The sequence below is a fragment of the Ranitomeya variabilis genome, chromosome 4 (genome assembly GCF_051348905.1).
Source record: "Ranitomeya variabilis isolate aRanVar5 chromosome 4, aRanVar5.hap1, whole genome shotgun sequence".
Taxonomy (NCBI): domain Eukaryota; kingdom Metazoa; phylum Chordata; class Amphibia; order Anura; family Dendrobatidae; genus Ranitomeya; species Ranitomeya variabilis.
In genome coordinates this window covers 370983047-371005859 of record NC_135235.1, presented here as the reverse complement: position 1 = coordinate 371005859, position 22813 = coordinate 370983047, and positions in this window count along the sequence as shown.

The following is a 22813-nucleotide window of genomic DNA, read 5'->3' as shown; positions in this document are numbered from 1 at the left end:
CACAGCAATGGCACAGAGGCAGACTTGCCAATTTTTATCTCCCACTATGTATTTATTTTTTTTCATGGAGAATTTACAAAAAAATAAAAACGGCCCAGTATTACACACTGGTTTTCTGTGGCACACAATGAGAGACAGATGCCACACACAGCAATGGCACAGAGGCAGACTTGCCAATCTTTATCTCCCACTATTTTTTTTTTTTTCAGGGAGAATTTACAAAAAAAAAATGGCCAAGTATTACACACTGGTTTTTTGTGGCACACAATGAGAGACAGATGCCACACTCAGCAATGGCACAGAGGCAGACTTGCCAATCTTTATCTCCCACTATTTATTTTTTTTTTCAGGGAGAATTTACAAAAAAATACAAATGGCCCAGTATTACACACTGGTTTTCTGTGGCACACAATGAGAGACAGATGCCACACACAGCAATGGCACAGAGGCAGACTTGCCAATCTTTATATCCACTATTTATTTATTTTTTTCATGTACAATTTACAAAAAAAAAAATGGCCCAGTATTACACACTGGTTTTCTGTGGCACACAATGAGAGACAGATGCCACACACAGCAATGGCACAGAGGCAGACTTGCCAATCTTTATCTCCCACTATTTATTTTTTTCCAGGGAGAATTTACAAAAAAAAAAAATGGCCCAGTATTACACACTGGTTTTCTGTGGCACACTATGAGAGACAGATGCCACACACAGCAATGGCACAGAGGCAGACTTGCCAATCTTTATCTCCCACTATTTTTTTTTTCAGGGAGAATTTACAAAAAAAAAAAAATATGGCCCAGTATTACACACTGGTTTTCTGTGGCACACAATGAGAGACAGATGCCACACACAGCAATGGCACAGAGGCAGACTTGCCAATCTTTATCTCCCACTGTTTATTTATTTTTTTTCAGGGAGAATTTACAAAAAAAAAAAATGGCCCAGTATTACACACTGGTTTTCTGTGGCACACAATGAGAGACAAATGCCACACACAGCAATGGCACAGAGGCAGACTTGCCAATCTTTATCTCCCACTATTTATTTTTTTTTTCAGGGAGAATTTACACAAAAAAAATGGCCCAGTATTACACACTGGTTTTCTGTGGCACACTATGAGAGACAGATGCCACACACAGCAATGGCACAGAGGCAGACTTGCAAATCTTTATCTCCCACTATTTTTTTTTTTCAGGGAGAATTTACAAAAAAAAAATGGCCCAGTATTACACACTGGTTTTCTGTGGCACACTATGAGAGACAGATGCCACACACAGCAATGGCACAGAGGCAGACTTGCCAATCTTTATCTCCCACTATTTATTTTTTTCAGGTACAATTTACAAAAAAAAAATGGTTTTCTGTGGCACACTATGAGAGACAGATGCCACACACAGCAATGACACAGAGGCAGACTTGCCAATCTTTATCTCCCACTATTTTTTTTTTTTTTTCAGGTACAATTTACAAAAAAAAAATGGCCCAGTATTACACACTGGTTTTCTGTGGCACACAATGAGAGACAGATGCCACACACAGCAATGGCACAGAGGCAGACTTGCCAATCTTTATCTCCCACTATTTTTTATTTTTTCAGGGAGAATTTACAAAAAAATACAAATGGCCCAGTATTACACACTGGTTTTCTGTGGCACACAATGAGAGACAGATGCCACACACAGCAATGGCACAGAGGCAGACTTGCCAATCTTTATATCCACTATTTATTTTTTTTTTTCATGTACAATTTACAAAAAAAAAAATGGCCCAGTATTACACACTGGTTTTCTGTGGCACACAATGAGAGACAGATGCCACACACAGCAATGGCACAGAGGCAGACTTGCCAATCTTTATCTCCCACTATTTTTTTTTTTCAGGGAGAATTTACAAAAAAAAAAATATGGCCCAGTATTACACACTGGTTTTCTGTGGCACACAATGAGAGACAGATGCCACACACAGCAATGGCACAGAGGCAGACTTGCCAATCTTTATCTCCCACTATTTATTTTTTTCCAGGGAGAATTTACAAAAAAAAAATGGCCCAGTATTACACACTGGTTTTCTGTGGCACACTATGAGAGACAGATGCCACACACAGCAATGGCACAGAGGCAGACTTGCCAATCTTTATCTCCCACTATTTTTTTTTTTCAGGGAGAATTTACAAAAAAAAAATATGGCCCAGTATTACACACTGGTTTTCTGTGGCACACAATGAGAGACAGATGCCACACACAGCAATGGCACAGAGGCAGACTTGCCAATCTTTATCTCCCACTATTTTTTATTTTTTCAGGGAGAATTTACAAAAAAAAAAAATGGCCCAGTATTACACACTGGTTTTCTGTGGCACACTATGAGAGACAGATGCCACACACAGCAATGGCACAGAGGCAGACTTGCCAATCTTTATCTCCCACTATTTATTTTTTTATTTTTTTTTCAGGGAGAATTTACAAAAAAAAAAAATGGCCCAGTATTACACACTGGTTTTCTGTGGCACACAATGAGAGACAGATGCCACACACAGCAATGGCACAGAGGCAGACTTGCCAATCTTTATCTCCCACTGTTTATTTTTTTTTTCAGGGAGAATTTACAAAAAAAAAAAATGGCCCAGTATTACACACTGGTTTTCTGTGGCACACAATGAGAGACAAATGCCACACACAGCAATGGCACAGAGGCAGACTTGCCAATCTTTATCTCCCACTATTTATTTTTTTTTTTTTTCAGGGAGAATTTACAAAAAAAAAAAATGGCCCAGTATTACACACTGGTTTTGTGTGGCACACTATGAGAAACAGATGCCACACACAGCAATGGCACAGAGGCAGACTTGCCAATCTTTATCTCCCACTATTTATTTTTTTTTTTTTCAGGGAGAATTTACACAAAAAAAAATGGCCCAGTATTACACACTGGTTTTCTGTGGCACACTATGAGAGACAGATGCCACACACAGCAATGGCACAGAGGCAGACTTGCAAATCTTTATCTCCCACTATTTTTTTTTTTCAGGGAGAATTTACAAAAAAAAAATGGCCCAGTATTACACACTGGTTTTCTGTGGCACACTATGAGAGACAGATGCCACACACAGCAATGGCACAGAGGCAGACTTGCCAATCTTTATCTCCCACTATTTATTTATTTTTTCAGGTACAATTTACAAAAAAAAAAATGGCCCAGTATTACACACTGGTTTTCTGTGGCACACAATGAGAGACAGATGCCACACACAGCAATGGCACAGAGGCAGATTTGCCAATCTTTATCTCCCACTATTTATTTTTTTTCAGGGAGAATTTACAAAAAAAAAATGGCCCAGTATTACACACTGGTTTTCTGTGGCACACAATGAGAGACAGATGCCACACACAGCAATGGCACAGAGGCAGACTTGCCAATTTTTATCTCCCACTATGTATTTATTTTTTTTCATGGAGAATTTACAAAAAAATAAAAACGGCCCAGTATTACACACTGGTTTTCTGTGGCACACAATGAGAGACAGATGCCACACACAGCAATGGCACAGAGGCAGACTTGCCAATCTTTATCTCCCACTATTTTCTATTTTTTCAGGGAGAATTTACAAAAAAAAAAATGGCCCAGTATTACACACTGGTTTTCTGTGGCACACTATGAGAGACAGATGCCACACACAGCAATGGCACAGAGGCAGACTTGCCAATCTTTATCTCCCACTATTTTTTTTTTTTCAGGGAGAATTTACAAAAAAAAAATGGCCAAGTATTACACACTGGTTTTCTGTGGCACACAATGAGAGACAGATGCCACACACAGCAATGGCACAGAGGCAGACTTGCCAATCTTTATATCCACTATTTATTTTTTTTTTCATGTACAATTTACAAAAAAAAAATGGCCCAGTATTACACACTGGTTTTCTGTGGCACACTATGAGAGACAGATGCCACACACAGCAATGGCACAGAGGCAGACTTGCCAATCTTTATCTCCCACTATTTTTTTTTTCAGGGAGAATTTACAAAAAAAAAAAAATATGGCCCAGTATTACACACTGGTTTTCTGTGGCACACAATGAGAGACAGATGCCACACACAGCAATGGCACAGAGGCAGACTTGCCAATCTTTATCTCCCACTATTTTTTATTTTTTCAGGGAGAATTTACAAAAAAAAATGGCCAAGTATTACACACTGGTTTTTTGTGGCACACACTGAGAGACAGATGCCACACACAGCAATGGCACAGAGGCAGACTTGCCAATCTTTATCTCCCACTATTTATTTATTTTTTTTCAGGGAGAATTTACACAAAAAAAAATGGCCCAGTATTACACACTGGTTTTCTGTGGCACACTATGAGAGACAGATGCCACACACAGCAATGGCACAGAGGCAGACTTGCAAATCTTTATCTCCCACTATTTTTTTTTTCAGGGAGAATTTACAAAAAAAAAATGGCCCAGTATTACACACTGGTTTTCTGTGGCACACTATGAGAGACAGATGCCACACACAGCAATGGCACAGAGGCAGACTTGCCAATCTTTATCTCCCACTATTTATTTATTTTTTTCAGGTACAATTTACAAAAAAAAAAATGGCCCAGTATTACACACTGGTTTTCTGTGGCACACAATGAGAGACAGATGCCACACACAGCAATGGCACAGAGGCAGACTTGCCAATCTTTATCTCCTACTATTTATTTTTTTTTTTCATGGAGAATTTACAAAAAAATAAAAACGGCCCAGTATTACACACTGGTTTTCTGTGGCACACAATGAGAGACAGATGCCACACACAGCAATGGCACAGAGGCAGACTTGCCAATCTTTATCTCCCACTATTTATTTTTTTTCAGGGAGAATTTACAAAAAAAAATGGCCCAGTATTACACACTGGTTTTCTGTGGCACACAATGAGAGACAGATGCCACACACAGCAATGGCACAGAGGCAGACTTGCCAATCTTTATCTCCTACTATTTTTTTTTTTTTTTCATGGAGAATTTACAAAAAAATAAAAACGGCCCAGTATTACACACTGGTTTTCTGTGGCACACAATGAGAGACAGATGCCACACACAGCAATGGCACAGAGGCAGACTTGCCAATCTTTATCTCCCACTATTTATTTATTTTTTTTCAGGGAGAATTTACAAAAAAAAACATGGCCAAGTATTACACACTGGTTTTTTGTGGCACACACTGAGAGACAGATGCCACACACAGCAATGGCACAGAGGCAGACTTGCCAATCTTTATCTCCCACTATTTATTTTTTTTTTCAGGGAGAATTTACAAAAAAATACAAATGGCCCAGTATTACACACTGGTTTTCTGTGGCACACAATGAGAGACAGATGCCACACACAGCAATGGCACAGAGGCAGACTTGCCAATCTTTATATCCACTATTTATTTTTTTTTTTCATGTACAATTTACAAAAAAAAAAAATGACCCAGTATTACACACTGGTTTTCTGTGGCACACAATGAGAGACAGATGCCACACACAGCAATGGCACAGAGGCAGACTTGCCAATCTTTATTTCCCACTATTTTTTATTTTTTCAGGGAGAATTTACAAAAAAAAAAAATGGCCCAGTATTACACACTGGTTTTTTGTGGCACACACTGAGAGACAGATGCCACACACAGCAATGGCACAGAGGCAGACTTGCCAATCTTTATCTCCCACTATTTATTTATTTTTTTTCAGGGAGAATTTACACAAAAAAAAATGGCCCAGTATTACACACTGGTTTTCTGTGGCACACTATGAGAGACAGATGCCACACACAGCAATGGCACAGAGGCAGACTTGCAAATCTTTATCTCCCACTATTTTTTTTTTCAGGGAGAATTTACAAAAAAAAAATGGCCCAGTATTACACACTGGTTTTCTGTGGCACACTATGAGAGACAGATGCCACACACAGCAATGGCACAGAGGCAGACTTGCCAATCTTTATCTCCCACTATTTATTTATTTTTTTCAGGTACAATTTACAAAAAAAAAAATGGCCCAGTATTACACACTGGTTTTCTGTGGCACACAATGAGAGACAGATGCCACACACAGCAATGGCACAGAGGCAGACTTGCCAATCTTTATCTCCTACTATTTATTTTTTTTTTTCATGGAGAATTTACAAAAAAATAAAAACGGCCCAGTATTACACACTGGTTTTCTGTGGCACACAATGAGAGACAGATGCCACACACAGCAATGGCACAGAGGCAGACTTGCCAATCTTTATCTCCCACTATTTATTTTTTTTCAGGGAGAATTTACAAAAAAAAATGGCCCAGTATTACACACTGGTTTTCTGTGGCACACAATGAGAGACAGATGCCACACACAGCAATGGCACAGAGGCAGACTTGCCAATCTTTATCTCCTACTATTTTTTTTTTTTTTTCATGGAGAATTTACAAAAAAATAAAAACGGCCCAGTATTACACACTGGTTTTCTGTGGCACACAATGAGAGACAGATGCCACACACAGCAATGGCACAGAGGCAGACTTGCCAATCTTTATCTCCCACTATTTATTTATTTTTTTTCAGGGAGAATTTACAAAAAAAAACATGGCCAAGTATTACACACTGGTTTTTTGTGGCACACACTGAGAGACAGATGCCACACACAGCAATGGCACAGAGGCAGACTTGCCAATCTTTATCTCCCACTATTTATTTTTTTTTTCAGGGAGAATTTACAAAAAAATACAAATGGCCCAGTATTACACACTGGTTTTCTGTGGCACACAATGAGAGACAGATGCCACACACAGCAATGGCACAGAGGCAGACTTGCCAATCTTTATATCCACTATTTATTTTTTTTTTTCATGTACAATTTACAAAAAAAAAAAATGACCCAGTATTACACACTGGTTTTCTGTGGCACACAATGAGAGACAGATGCCACACACAGCAATGGCACAGAGGCAGACTTGCCAATCTTTATTTCCCACTATTTTTTATTTTTTCAGGGAGAATTTACAAAAAAAAAAAATGGCCCAGTATTACACACTGGTTTTCTGTGGCACACTATGAGAGACAGATGCCACACACAGCAATGGCACAGAGGCAGACTTGCCAATCTTTATCTCCCACTATTTATTTTTTTCCAGGGAGAATTTACAAAAAAAAAAAAATGGCCCAGTATTACACACTGGTTTTCTGTGGCACACTATGAGAGACAGATGCCACACACAGCAATGGCACAGAGGCAGACTTGCCAATCTTTATCTCCCACTATTTATTTTTTTATTTTTTTTTCATGTACAATTTACAAAAAAAAAATGGCCCAGTATTACACACTGGTTTTCTGTGGCACACAATGAGAGACAGATGCCACACACAGCAATGGCACAGAGGCAGACTTGCCAATCTTTATCTCCCACTATTTATTTTTTTCCAGGGAGAATTTACAAAAAAAAAAAAAATGGCCCAGTATTACACACTGGTTTTCTGTGGCACACTATGAGAGACAGATGCCACACACAGCAATGGCACAGAGGCAGACTTGCCAATCTTTATCTCCCACTATTTTTTTTTTCAGGGAGAATTTACAAAAAAAAAAAATATGGCCCAGTATTACACACTGGTTTTCTGTGGCACACAATGAGAGACAGATGCCACACACAGCAATGGCACAGAGGCAGACTTGCCAATCTTTATCTCCCACTATTTTTTATTTTTTCAGGGAGAATTTACAACAACAAAAATGGCCCAGTATTACACACTGGTTTTCTGTGGCACACTATGAGAGACAGATGCCACACACAGCAATGGCACAGAGGCAGACTTGCCAATCTTTATCTCCACTATTTATTTTTTTTTTCCAGGGAGAATTTACAAAAAAAAATGGCCCAGTATTACACACTGGTTTTCTGTAGCACACTATGAGAGACAGATGCCACACACAGCAATGGCACAGAGGCAGACTTGCCAATCTTTATCTCCCACTATTTTTTTTTTTTCAGGGAGAATTTACAAAAAAAAATGGCCAAGTATTACACACTGGTTTTTTGTGGCACACAATGAGAGACAGATGCCACACACAGCAATGGCACAGAGGCAGACTTGCCAATCTTTATCTCCCACTATTTATTTTTTTTTCAGGGAGAATTTACAAAAAAATACAAATGGCCCAGTATTACACACTGGTTTTCTGTGGCACACAATGAGAGACAGATGCCACACACAGCAATGGCACAGAGGCAGACTTGCCAATCTTTATATCCACTATTTATTTTTTTTTTTCATGTACAATTTACAAAAAAAAAAATGGCCCAGTATTACACACTGGTTTTCTGTGGCACACAATGAGAGACAGATGCCACACACAGCAATGGCACAGAGGCAGACTTGCCAATCTTTATCTCCCACTATTTATTTTTTTATTTTTTTTTCAGGGAGAATTTACAAAAAAAAAAATGGCCCAGTATTACACACTGGTTTTCTGTGGCACACAATGAGAGACAGATGCCACACACAGCAATGGCACAGAGGCAGACTTGCCAATCTTTATCTCCCACTGTTTATTTATTTTTTTTCAGGGAGAATTTACAAACAAAAAAAAATGGCCCAGTATTACACACTGGTTTTCTGTGGCACACAATGAGAGACAAATGCCACACACAGCAATGGCACAGAGGCAGACTTGCCAATCTTTATCTCCCACTATTTATTTTTTTTTTTTTCAGGGAGAATTTACAAAAAAAAAAAATGGCCCAGTATTACACACTGGTTTTGTGTGGCACACTATGAGAAACAGATGCCACACACAGCAATGGCACAGAGGCAGACTTGCCAATCTTTATCTCCCACTATTTATTTATTTTTTTTCAGGGAGAATTTACACAAAAAAAAATGGCCCAGTATTACACACTGGTTTTCTGTGGCACACTATGAGAGACAGATGCCACACACAGCAATGGCACAGAGGCAGACTTGCAAATCTTTATCTCCCACTATTTTTTTTTCAGGGAGAATTAAAAAAAAAAAATGGCCCAGTATTACACACTGGTTTTCTGTGGCACACTATGAGAGACAGATGCCACACACAGCAATGGCACAGAGGCAGACTTGCCAATCTTTATCTCCCACTATTTATTTTTTTTTTCAGGTACAATTTACAAAAAAAAAATGGCCCAGTATAACACACTGGTTTTCTGTGGCACACAATGAGAGACAGATGCCACACACAGCAATGGCACAGAGGCAGACTTGCCAATCTTTATCTCCCACTATTTATTTTTTTTCAGGGAGAATTTACAAAAAAAAAATGGCCCAGTATTACACACTGGTTTTCTGTGGCACACAATGAGAGACAGATGCCACACACAGCAATGGCACAGAGGCAGACTTGCCAATCTTTATCTCCTACTATTTATTTATTTTTTTTCATGGAGAATTTACAAAAAAATAAAAACGGCCCAGTATTACACACTGGTTTTCTGTGCCACACTATGAGAGACAGATGCCACACACAGCAATGGCACAGAGGCAGACTTGCCAATCTTTATCTCCCACTAATTTTTTTTTTTCAGGGAGAATTTACAAAAAAAAAATATGGCCCAGTATTACACACTGGTTTTCTGTGGCACACAATGAGAGACAAATGCCACACACAGCAATGGCACAGAGGCAGACTTGCCAATCTTTATCTCCCACTATTTATTTTTTTTTTTCAGGGAGAATTTACAAAAAAAAAAATGGCCCAGTATTACACACTGGTTTTGTGTGGCACACTATGAGAAACAGATGCCACACACAGCAATGGCACAGAGGCAGACTTGCCAATCTTTATCTCCCACTATTTATTTTTTTTTTTTTTCAGGGAGAATTTACACAAAAAAAATGGCCCAGTATTACACACTGGTTTTCTGTGGCACACTATGAGACAGATGCCACACACAGCAATGGCACAGAGGCAGACTTGCAAATCTTTATCTCCCACTATTTTTTTTTTTCAGGGAGAATTTACAAAAAAAAAAAATGGCCCAGTATTACACACTGGTTTTCTGTGGCACACAATGAGAGACAAATGCCACACACAGCAATGGCACAGAGGCAGACTTGCCAATCTTTATCTCCCACTATTTATTTTTTTTTTTTTTCAGGGAGAATTTACAAAAAAAAAAAATGGCCCAGTATTACACACTGGTTTTGTGTGGCACACTATGAGAAACAGATGCCACACACAGCAATGGCACAGAGGCAGACTTGCCAATCTTTATCTCCCACTATTTATTTATTTGTTTTTCAGGGAGAATTTACACAAAAAAAAATGGCCCAGTATTACACACTGGTTTTCTGTGGCACACTATGAGAGACAGATGCCACACACAGCAATGGCACAGAGGCAGACTTGCAAATCTTTATCTCCCACTATTTTTTTTTTTCAGGGAGAATTTACAAAAAAAAAATGGCCCAGTATTACACACTGGTTTTCTGTGGCACACTATGAGAGACAGATGCCACACACAGCAATGGCACAGAGGCAGACTTGCCAATCTTTATCTCCCACTATTTATTTTTTTTTTCAGGTACAATTTACAAAAAAAAAAATGGCCCAGTATTACACACTGGTTTTCTGTGGCACACAATGAGAGACAGATGCCACACACAGCAATGGCACAGAGGCAGACTTGCCAATCTTTATCTCCCACTATTTATTTTTTTTCAGGGAGAATTTACAAAAAAAAATGGCCCAGTATTACACACTGGTTTTCTGTGGCACACAATGAGAGACAGATGCCACACACAGCAATGGCACAGAGGCAGACTTGCCAATTTTTATCTCCCACTATGTATTTATTTTTTTTCATGGAGAATTTACAAAAAAATAAAAACGGCCCAGTATTACACACTGGTTTTCTGTGGCACACAATGAGAGACAGATGCCACACACAGCAATGGCACAGAGGCAGACTTGCCAATCTTTATCTCCCACTATTTATTTTTTTTTTCCAGGGAGAATTTACAAAAAAAAATGGCCCAGTATTACACACTGGTTTTCTGTGGCACACTATGAGAGACAGATGCCACACACAGCAATGGCACAGAGGCAGACTTGCCAATCTTTATCTCCCACTATTTTTTTTTTTTCAGGGAGAATTTACAAAAAAAAAATGGCCAAGTATTACACACTGGTTTTCTGTGGCACACAATGAGAGACAGATGCCACACACAGCAATGGCACAGAGGCAGACTTGCCAATCTTTATATCCACTATTTATTTTTTTTTTCATGTACAATTTACAAAAAAAAAATGGCCCAGTATTACACACTGGTTTTCTGTGGCACACTATGAGAGACAGATGCCACACACAGCAATGGCACAGAGGCAGACTTGCCAATCTTTATCTCCCACTATTTTTTTTTTCAGGGAGAATTTACAAAAAAAAAAAAATATGGCCCAGTATTACACACTGGTTTTCTGTGGCACACAATGAGAGACAGATGCCACACACAGCAATGGCACAGAGGCAGACTTGCCAATCTTTATCTCCCACTATTTTTTATTTTTTCAGGGAGAATTTACAAAAAAAAATGGCCAAGTATTACACACTGGTTTTTTGTGGCACACACTGAGAGACAGATGCCACACACAGCAATGGCACAGAGGCAGACTTGCCAATCTTTATCTCCCACTATTTATTTATTTTTTTTCAGGGAGAATTTACACAAAAAAAAATGGCCCAGTATTACACACTGGTTTTCTGTGGCACACTATGAGAGACAGATGCCACACACAGCAATGGCACAGAGGCAGACTTGCAAATCTTTATCTCCCACTATTTTTTTTTTCAGGGAGAATTTACAAAAAAAAAATGGCCCAGTATTACACACTGGTTTTCTGTGGCACACTATGAGAGACAGATGCCACACACAGCAATGGCACAGAGGCAGACTTGCCAATCTTTATCTCCCACTATTTATTTATTTTTTTCAGGTACAATTTACAAAAAAAAAAAATGGCCCAGTATTACACACTGGTTTTCTGTGGCACACAATGAGAGACAGATGCCACACACAGCAATGGCACAGAGGCAGACTTGCCAATCTTTATCTCCTACTATTTATTTATTTTTTTTCATGGAGAATTTACAAAAAAATAAAAACGGCCCAGTATTACACACTGGTTTTCTGTGGCACACAATGAGAGACAGATGCCACACACAGCAATGGCACAGAGGCAGACTTGCCAATCTTTATCTCCCACTATTTATTTTTTTTCAGGGAGAATTTACAAAAAAAAATGGCCCAGTATTACACACTGGTTTTCTGTGGCACACAATGAGAGACAGATGCCACACACAGCAATGGCACAGAGGCAGACTTGCCAATCTTTATCTCCTACTATTTATTTTTTTTTTTCATGGAGAATTTACAAAAAAATAAAAACGGCCCAGTATTACACACTGGTTTTCTGTGGCACACAATGAGAGACAGATGCCACACACAGCAATGGCACAGAGGCAGACTTGCCAATCTTTATCTCCCACTATTTATTTTTTTTTTTTCAGGGAGAATTTACAAAAAAAAATGGCCAAGTATTACACACTGGTTTTTTGTGGCACACACTGAGAGACAGATGCCACACACAGCAATGGCACAGAGGCAGACTTGCCAATCTTTATCTCCCACTATTTATTTTTTTTTTCAGGGAGAATTTACAAAAAAATACAAATGGCCCAGTATTACACACTGGTTTTCTGTGGCACACAATGAGAGACAGATGCCACACACAGCAATGGCACAGAGGCAGACTTGCCAATCTTTATATCCACTATTTATTTTTTTTTTTCATGTACAATTTACAAAAAAAAAAAATGACCCAGTATTACACACTGGTTTTCTGTGGCACACAATGAGAGACAGATGCCACACACAGCAATGGCACAGAGGCAGACTTGCCAATCTTTATTTCCCACTATTTTTTATTTTTTCAGGGAGAATTTACAAAAAAAAAAAATGGCCCAGTATTACACACTGGTTTTCTGTGGCACACTATGAGAGACAGATGCCACACACAGCAATGGCACAGAGGCAGACTTGCCAATCTTTATCTCCCACTATTTATTTTTTTCCAGGGAGAATTTACAAAAAAAAAAAAAATGGCCCAGTATTACACACTGGTTTTCTGTGGCACACTATGAGAGACAGATGCCACACACAGCAATGGCACAGAGGCAGACTTGCCAATCTTTATCTCCCACTATTTATTTTTTTCCAGGGAGAATTTACAAAAAAAAAAAAAATGGCCCAGTATTACACACTGGTTTTCTGTGGCACACTATGAGAGACAGATGCCACACACAGCAATGGCACAGAGGCAGACTTGCCAATCTTTATCTCCCACTATTTTTTTTTTCAGGGAGAATTTACAAAAAAAAAAAATATGGCCCAGTATTACACACTGGTTTTCTGTGGCACACAATGAGAGACAGATGCCACACACAGCAATGGCACAGAGGCAGACTTGCCAATCTTTATCTCCCACTATTTTTTATTTTTTCAGGGAGAATTTACAACAACAAAAATGGCCCAGTATTACACACTGGTTTTCTGTGGCACACTATGAGAGACAGATGCCACACACAGCAATGGCACAGAGGCAGACTTGCCAATCTTTATCTCCCACTATTTATTTTTTTTTTCCAGGGAGAATTTACAAAAAAAAATGGCCCAGTATTACACACTGGTTTTCTGTAGCACACTATGAGAGACAGATGCCACACACAGCAATGGCACAGAGGCAGACTTGCCAATCTTTATCTCCCACTATTTTTTTTTTTTCAGGGAGAATTTACAAAAAAAAATGGCCAAGTATTACACACTGGTTTTTTGTGGCACACAATGAGAGACAGATGCCACACACAGCAATGGCACAGAGGCAGACTTGCCAATCTTTATCTCCCACTATTTATTTTTTTTTTCAGGGAGAATTTACAAAAAAATACAAATGGCCCAGTATTACACACTGGTTTTCTGTGGCACACAATGAGAGACAGATGCCACACACAGCAATGGCACAGAGGCAGACTTGCCAATCTTTATCTCCCACTATTTATTTTTTTCCAGGGAGAATTTACAAAAAAAAAAAAATGGCCCAGTATTACACACTGGTTTTCTGTGGCACACTATGAGAGACAGATGCCACACACAGCAATGGCACAGAGGCAGACTTGCCAATCTTTATCTCCCACTATTTATTTTTTTATTTTTTTTTCATGTACAATTTACAAAAAAAAAATGGCCCAGTATTACACACTGGTTTTCTGTGGCACACAATGAGAGACAGATGCCACACACAGCAATGGCACAGAGGCAGACTTGCCAATCTTTATCTCCCACTATTTATTTTTTTCCAGGGAGAATTTACAAAAAAAAAAAAAATGGCCCAGTATTACACACTGGTTTTCTGTGGCACACTATGAGAGACAGATGCCACACACAGCAATGGCACAGAGGCAGACTTGCCAATCTTTATCTCCCACTATTTTTTTTTTCAGGGAGAATTTACAAAAAAAAAAAATATGGCCCAGTATTACACACTGGTTTTCTGTGGCACACAATGAGAGACAGATGCCACACACAGCAATGGCACAGAGGCAGACTTGCCAATCTTTATCTCCCACTATTTTTTATTTTTTCAGGGAGAATTTACAACAACAAAAATGGCCCAGTATTACACACTGGTTTTCTGTGGCACACTATGAGAGACAGATGCCACACACAGCAATGGCACAGAGGCAGACTTGCCAATCTTTATCTCCCACTATTTATTTTTTTTTTCCAGGGAGAATTTACAAAAAAAAATGGCCCAGTATTACACACTGGTTTTCTGTAGCACACTATGAGAGACAGATGCCACACACAGCAATGGCACAGAGGCAGACTTGCCAATCTTTATCTCCCACTATTTTTTTTTTTTCAGGGAGAATTTACAAAAAAAAATGGCCAAGTATTACACACTGGTTTTTTGTGGCACACAATGAGAGACAGATGCCACACACAGCAATGGCACAGAGGCAGACTTGCCAATCTTTATCTCCCACTATTTATTTTTTTTTTCAGGGAGAATTTACAAAAAAATACAAATGGCCCAGTATTACACACTGGTTTTCTGTGGCACACAATGAGAGACAGATGCCACACACAGCAATGGCACAGAGGCAGACTTGCCAATCTTTATATCCACTATTTATTTTTTTTTTTCATGTACAATTTACAAAAAAAAAAATGGCCCAGTATTACACACTGGTTTTCTGTGGCACACAATGAGAGACAGATGCCACACACAGCAATGGCACAGAGGCAGACTTGCCAATCTTTATCTCCCACTATTTATTTTTTTCCAGGGAGAATTTACAAAAAAAAAAAATGGCCCAGTATTACACACTGGTTTTCTGTGGCACACTATGAGAGACAGATGCCACACACAGCAATGGCACAGAGGCAGACTTGCCAATCTTTATCTCCCACTATTTATTTTTTTATTTTTTTTTCAGGGAGAATTTACAAAAAAAAAAATGGCCCAGTATTACACACTGGTTTTCTGTGGCACACAATGAGAGACAGATGCCACACACAGCAATGGCACAGAGGCAGACTTGCCAATCTTTATCTCTCACTGTTTATTTATTTTTTTTCAGGGAGAATTTACAAACAAAAAAAAATGGCCCAGTATTACACACTGGTTTTCTGTGGCACACAATGAGAGACAAATGCCACACACAGCAATGGCACAGAGGCAGACTTGCCAATCTTTATCTCCCACTATTTATTTTTTTTTTTTTCAGGGAGAATTTACAAAAAAAAAAAATGGCCCAGTATTACACACTGGTTTTGTGTGGCACACTATGAGAAACAGATGCCACACACAGCAATGGCACAGAGGCAGACTTGCCAATCTTTATCTCCCACTATTTATTTATTTTTTTTCAGGGAGAATTTACACAAAAAAAAATGGCCCAGTATTACACACTGGTTTTCTGTGGCACACTATGAGAGACAGATGCCACACACAGCAATGGCACAGAGGCAGACTTGCAAATCTTTATCTCCCACTATTTTTTTTTCAGGGAGAATTAAAAAAAAAAATGGCCCAGTATTACACACTGGTTTTCTGTGGCACACTATGAGAGACAGATGCCACACACAGCAATGGCACAGAGGCAGACTTGCCAATCTTTATCTCCCACTATTTATTTTTTTTTTCAGGTACAATTTACAAAAAAAAAATGGCCCAGTATAACACACTGGTTTTCTGTGGCACACAATGAGAGACAGATGCCACACACAGCAATGGCACAGAGGCAGACTTGCCAATCTTTATCTCCCACTATTTATTTTTTTTCAGGGAGAATTTACAAAAAAAAAATGGCCCAGTATTACACACTGGTTTTCTGTGGCACACAATGAGAGACAGATGCCACACACAGCAATGGCACAGAGGCAGACTTGCCAATCTTTATCTCCTACTATTTATTTATTTTTTTTCATGGAGAATTTACAAAAAAATAAAAACGGCCCAGTATTACACACTGGTTTTCTGTGCCACACTATGAGAGACAGATGCCACACACAGCAATGGCACAGAGGCAGACTTGCCAATCTTTATCTCCCACTAATTTTTTTTTTTCAGGGAGAATTTACAAAAAAAAAATATGGCCCAGTATTACACACTGGTTTTCTGTGGCACACAATGAGAGACAAATGCCACACACAGCAATGGCACAGAGGCAGACTTGCCAATCTTTATCTCCCACTATTTATTTATTTTTTTCAGGGAGAATTTACAAAAAAAAAAAATGGCCCAGTATTACACACTGGTTTTGTGTGGCACACTATGAGAAACAGATGCCACACACAGCAATGGCACAGAGGCAGACTTGCCAATCTTTATCTCCCACTATTTATTTTTTTTTTTTCAGGGAGAATTTACACAAAAAAAATGGCCCAGTATTACACACTGGTTTTCTGTGGCACACTATGAGACAGATGCCACACACAGCAATGGCACAGAGGCAGACTTGCAAATCTTTATCTCCCACTATTTTTTTTTTTCAGGGAGAATTTACAAAAAAAAATGGCCCAGTATTACACACTGGTTTTCTGTGGCACACAATGAGAGACAGATGCCACACACAGCAATGGCACAGAGGCAGACTTGCCAATCTTTATCTCCCACTATTTATTTTTTTATTTTTTTTTCATGTACAATTTACAAAAAAAAAATGGCCCAGTATTACACACTGGTTTTCTGTGGCACACAATGAGAGACAGATGCCACACACAGCAATGGCACAGAGGCAGACTTGCCAATCTTTATCTCCCACTATTTATTTTTTTCCAGGGAGAATTTACAAAAAAAAAAAATGGCCCAGTATTACACACTGGTTTTCTGTGGCACACTATGAGAGACAGATGCCACACACAGCAATGGCACAGAGGCAGACTTGCCAATCTTTATCTCCCACTATTTTTTTTTTCAGGGAGAATTTACAAAAAAAAAAAATATGGCCCAGTATTACACACTGGTTTTCTGTGGCACACAATGAGAGACAGATGCCACACACAGCAATGGCACAGAGGCAGACTTGCCAATCTTTATCTCCCACTATTTTTTATTTTTTCAGGGAGAATTTACAACAAAAAAAATGGCCCAGTATTACACACTGGTTTTCTGTGGCACACTATGAGAGACAGATGCCACACACAGCAATGGCACAGAGGCAGACTTGCCAATCTTTATCTCCCACTATTTATTTTTTTTTTCCAGGGAGAATTTACAAAAAAAAATGGCCCAGTATTACACACTGGTTTTCTGTAGCACACTATGAGAGACAGATGCCACACACAGCAATGGCACAGAGGCAGACTTGCCAATCTTTATCTCCCACTATTTTTTATTTTTTCAGGGAGAATTTACAAAAAAATACAAATGGCCAAGTATTACACACTGGTTTTCTGTGGCACACAATGAGAGACAGATGCCACACACAGCAATGGCACAGAGGCAGACTTGCCAATCTTTATATCCACTATTTATTTTTTTTTTCATGTACAATTTACAAAAAAAAAAATGGCCCAGTATTACACACTGGTTTTCTGTGGCACACAATGAGAGACAGATGCCACACACAGCAATGGCACAGAGGCAGACTTGCCAATCTTTATCTCCCACTATTTATTTTTTTCCAGGGAGAATTTACAAAAAAAAAATGGCCCAGTATTACACACTGGTTTTCTGTGGCACACTATGAGAGACAGATGCCACACACAGCAATGGCACAGAGGCAGACTTGCCAATCTTTATCTCCCACTATTTTTTTTTTTCAGGGAGAATTTACAAAAAAAAAATATGGCCCAGTATTACACACTGGTTTTCTGTGGCACACAATGAGAGACAGATGCCACACACAGCAATGGCACAGAGGCAGACTTGCCAATCTTTATCTCCCACTGTTTATTTTTTTTTTTCAGGGAGAATTTACAAAAAAAAAAATGGCCCAGTATTACACACTGGTTTTCTGTGGCACACAATGAGAGACAAATGCCACACACAGCAATGGCACAGAGGCAGACTTGCCAATCTTTATCTCCCACTATTTATTTTTTTTTTTTCAGGGAGAATTTACAAAAAAAAAAATGGCCCAGTATTACACACTGGTTTTGTGTGGCACACTATGAGAAACAGATGCCACACACAGCAATGGCACAGAGGCAGACTTGCCAATCTTTCTCCCACTATTTTTTTTTTTTTTTTCAGGGAGAATTTACACAAAAAAAAATGGCCCAGTATTACACACTGGTTTTCTGTGGCACACTATGAGAGACAGATGCCACACACAGCAATGGCACAGAGGCAGACTTGCAAATCTTTATCTCCCACTATTTTTTTTTTTCAGGGAGAATTTACAAAAAAAAAATGGCCCAGTATTACACACTGGTTTTCTGTGGCACACTATGAGAGACAGATGCCACACACAGCAATGGCACAGAGGCAGACTTGCCAATCTTTATCTCCCACTATTTATTTTTTTTTTCAGGTACAATTTACAAAAAAAAAATGGCCCAGTATTACACACTGGTTTTCTGTGGCACACAATGAGAGACAGATGCCACACACAGCAATGGCACAGAGGCAGACTTGCCAATCTTTATCTCCCACTATTTATTTTTTTTCAGGGAGAATTTACAAAAAAAAAATGGCCCAGTATTACACACTGGTTTTCTGTGGCACACAATGAGAGACAGATGCCACACACAGCAATGGCACAGAGGCAGACTTGCCAATTTTTATCTCCCACTATGTATTTATTTTTTTTCATGGAGAATTTACAAAAAAATAAAAACGGCCCAGTATTACACACTGGTTTTCTGTGGCACACAATGAGAGACAGATGCCACACACAGCAATGGCACAGAGGCAGACTTGCCAATCTTTATCTCCCACTATTTTTTTTTTTTTCAGGGAGAATTTACAAAAAAAAAATGGCCAAGTATTACACACTGGTTTTTTGTGGCACACAATGAGAGACAGATGCCACACTCAGCAATGGCACAGAGGCAGACTTGCCAATCTTTATCTCCCACTATTTATTTTTTTTTTCAGGGAGAATTTACAAAAAAATACAAATGGCCCAGTATTACACACTGGTTTTCTGTGGCACACAATGAGAGACAGATGCCACACACAGCAATGGCACAGAGGCAGACTTGCCAATCTTTATATCCACTATTTATTTATTTTTTTCATGTACAATTTACAAAAAAAAAAATGGCCCAGTATTACACACTGGTTTTCTGTGGCACACAATGAGAGACAGATGCCACACACAGCAATGGCACAGAGGCAGACTTGCCAATCTTTATCTCCCACTATTTATTTTTTTCCAGGGAGAATTTACAAAAAAAAAAAATGGCCCAGTATTACACACTGGTTTTCTGTGGCACACTATGAGAGACAGATGCCACACACAGCAATGGCACAGAGGCAGACTTGCCAATCTTTATCTCCCACTATTTTTTTTTTCAGGGAGAATTTACAAAAAAAAAAAAATATGGCCCAGTATTACACACTGGTTTTCTGTGGCACACAATGAGAGACAGATGCCACACACAGCAATGGCACAGAGGCAGACTTGCCAATCTTTATCTCCCACTGTTTATTTATTTTTTTTCAGGGAGAATTTACAAAAAAAAAAAATGGCCCAGTATTACACACTGGTTTTCTGTGGCACACAATGAGAGACAAATGCCACACACAGCAATGGCACAGAGGCAGACTTGCCAATCTTTATCTCCCACTATTTATTTTTTTTTTCAGGGAGAATTTACACAAAAAAAATGGCCCAGTATTACACACTGGTTTTCTGTGGCACACTATGAGAGACAGATGCCACACACAGCAATGGCACAGAGGCAGACTTGCAAATCTTTATCTCCCACTATTTTTTTTTTTCAGGGAGAATTTACAAAAAAAAAATGGCCCAGTATTACACACTGGTTTTCTGTGGCACACTATGAGAGACAGATGCCACACACAGCAATGGCACAGAGGCAGACTTGCCAATCTTTATCTCCCACTATTTATTTTTTTCAGGTACAATTTACAAAAAAAAAATGGTTTTCTGTGGCACACTATGAGAGACAGATGCCACACACAGCAATGACACAGAGGCAGACTTGCCAATCTTTATCTCCCACTATTTATTTTTTTTTTCAGGTACAATTTACAAAAAAAAAATGGCCCAGTATTTACAATGAGAGACAGATGCCACACACAGCAATGGCACAGAGGCAGACTTGCCAATCTTTATCTCCCACTATTTTTTATTTTTTCAGGGAGAATTTACAAAAAAATACAAATGGCCCAGTATTACACACTGGTTTTCTGTGGCACACAATGAGAGACAGATGCCACACACAGCAATGGCACAGAGGCAGACTTGCCAATCTTTATATCCACTATTTATTTTTTTTTTTCATGTACAATTTACAAAAAAAAAAATGGCCCAGTATTACACACTGGTTTTCTGTGGCACACAATGAGAGACAGATGCCACACACAGCAATGGCACAGAGGCAGACTTGCCAATCTTTATCTCCCACTATTTATTTTTTTCCAGGGAGAATTTACAAAAAAAAAATGGCCCAGTATTACACACTGGTTTTCTGTGGCACACTATGAGAGACAGATGCCACACACAGCAATGGCACAGAGGCAGACTTGCCAATCTTTATATCCACTATTTATTTTTTTTTTTCAGGTACAATTTACAAAAAAAAAATGGCCCAGTATTTACAATGAGAGACAGATGCCACACACAGCAATGGCACAGAGGCAGACTTGCCAATCTTTATCTCCCACTATTTTTTATTTTTTCAGGGAGAATTTACAAAAAAATACAAATGGCCCAGTATTACACACTGGTTTTCTGTGGCACACAATGAGAGACAGATGCCACACACAGCAATGGCACAGAGGCAGACTTGCCAATCTTTATATCCACTATTTATTTTTTTTTTTCATGTACAATTTACAATAAAAAAAAAATGGCCCAGTATTACACACTGGTTTTCTGTGGCACACAATGAGAGACAGATGCCACACACAGCAATGGCACAGAGGCAGACTTGCCAATCTTTATCTCCCACTATTTATTTTTTTCCAGGGAGAATTTACAAAAAAAAAATGGCCCAGTATTACACACTGGTTTTCTGTGGCACACTATGAGAGACAGATGCCACACACAGCAATGGCACAGTGGCAGACTTGCCAATCTTTATCTCCCACTATTTTTTTTTTTCAGGGAGAATTTACAAAAAAAAAAATATGGCCCAGTATTACACACTGGTTTTCTGTGGCACACAATGAGAGACAGATGCCACACACAGCAATGGCACAGAGGCAGACTTGCCAATCTTTATCTCCCACTATTTTTTATTTTTTCAGGGAGAATTTACAAAAAAAAAAAATGGCCCAGTATTACACACTGGTTTTCTGTGGCACACTATGAGAGACAGATGCCACACACAGCAATGGCACAGAGGCAGACTTGCCAATCTTTATCTCCCACTATTTATTTTTTTATTTTTTTTTCAGGGAGAATTTACAAAAAAAAAAAAATGGCCCAGTATTACACACTGGTTTTCTGTGGCACACAATGAGAGACAGATGCCACACACAGCAATGGCACAGAGGCAGACTTGCCAATCTTTATCTCCCACTGTTTATTTTTTTTTTTCAGGGAGAATTTACAAAAAAAAAAAATGGCCCAGTATTACACACTGGTTTTCTGTGGCACACAATGAGAGACAAATGCCACACACAGCAATGGCACAGAGGCAGACTTGCCAATCTTTATCTCCCACTATTTATTTTTTTTTTTTTCAGGGAGAATTTACAAAAAAAAAAATGGCCCAGTATTACACACTGGTTTTGTGTGGCACACTATGAGAAACAGATGCCACACACAGCAATGGCACAGAGGCAGACTTGCCAATCTTTATCTCCCACTATTTATTTATTTTTTTTTCAGGGAGAATTTACACAAAAAAAAATGGCCCAGTATTACACACTGGTTTTCTGTGGCACACTATGAGAGACAGATGCCACACACAGCAATGGCACAGAGGCAGACTTGCAAATCTTTATCTCCCACTATTTTTTTTTTTCAGGGAGAATTTACAAAAAAAAAATGGCCCAGTATTACACACTGGTTTTCTGTGGCACACTATGAGAGACAGATGCCACACACAGCAATGGCAC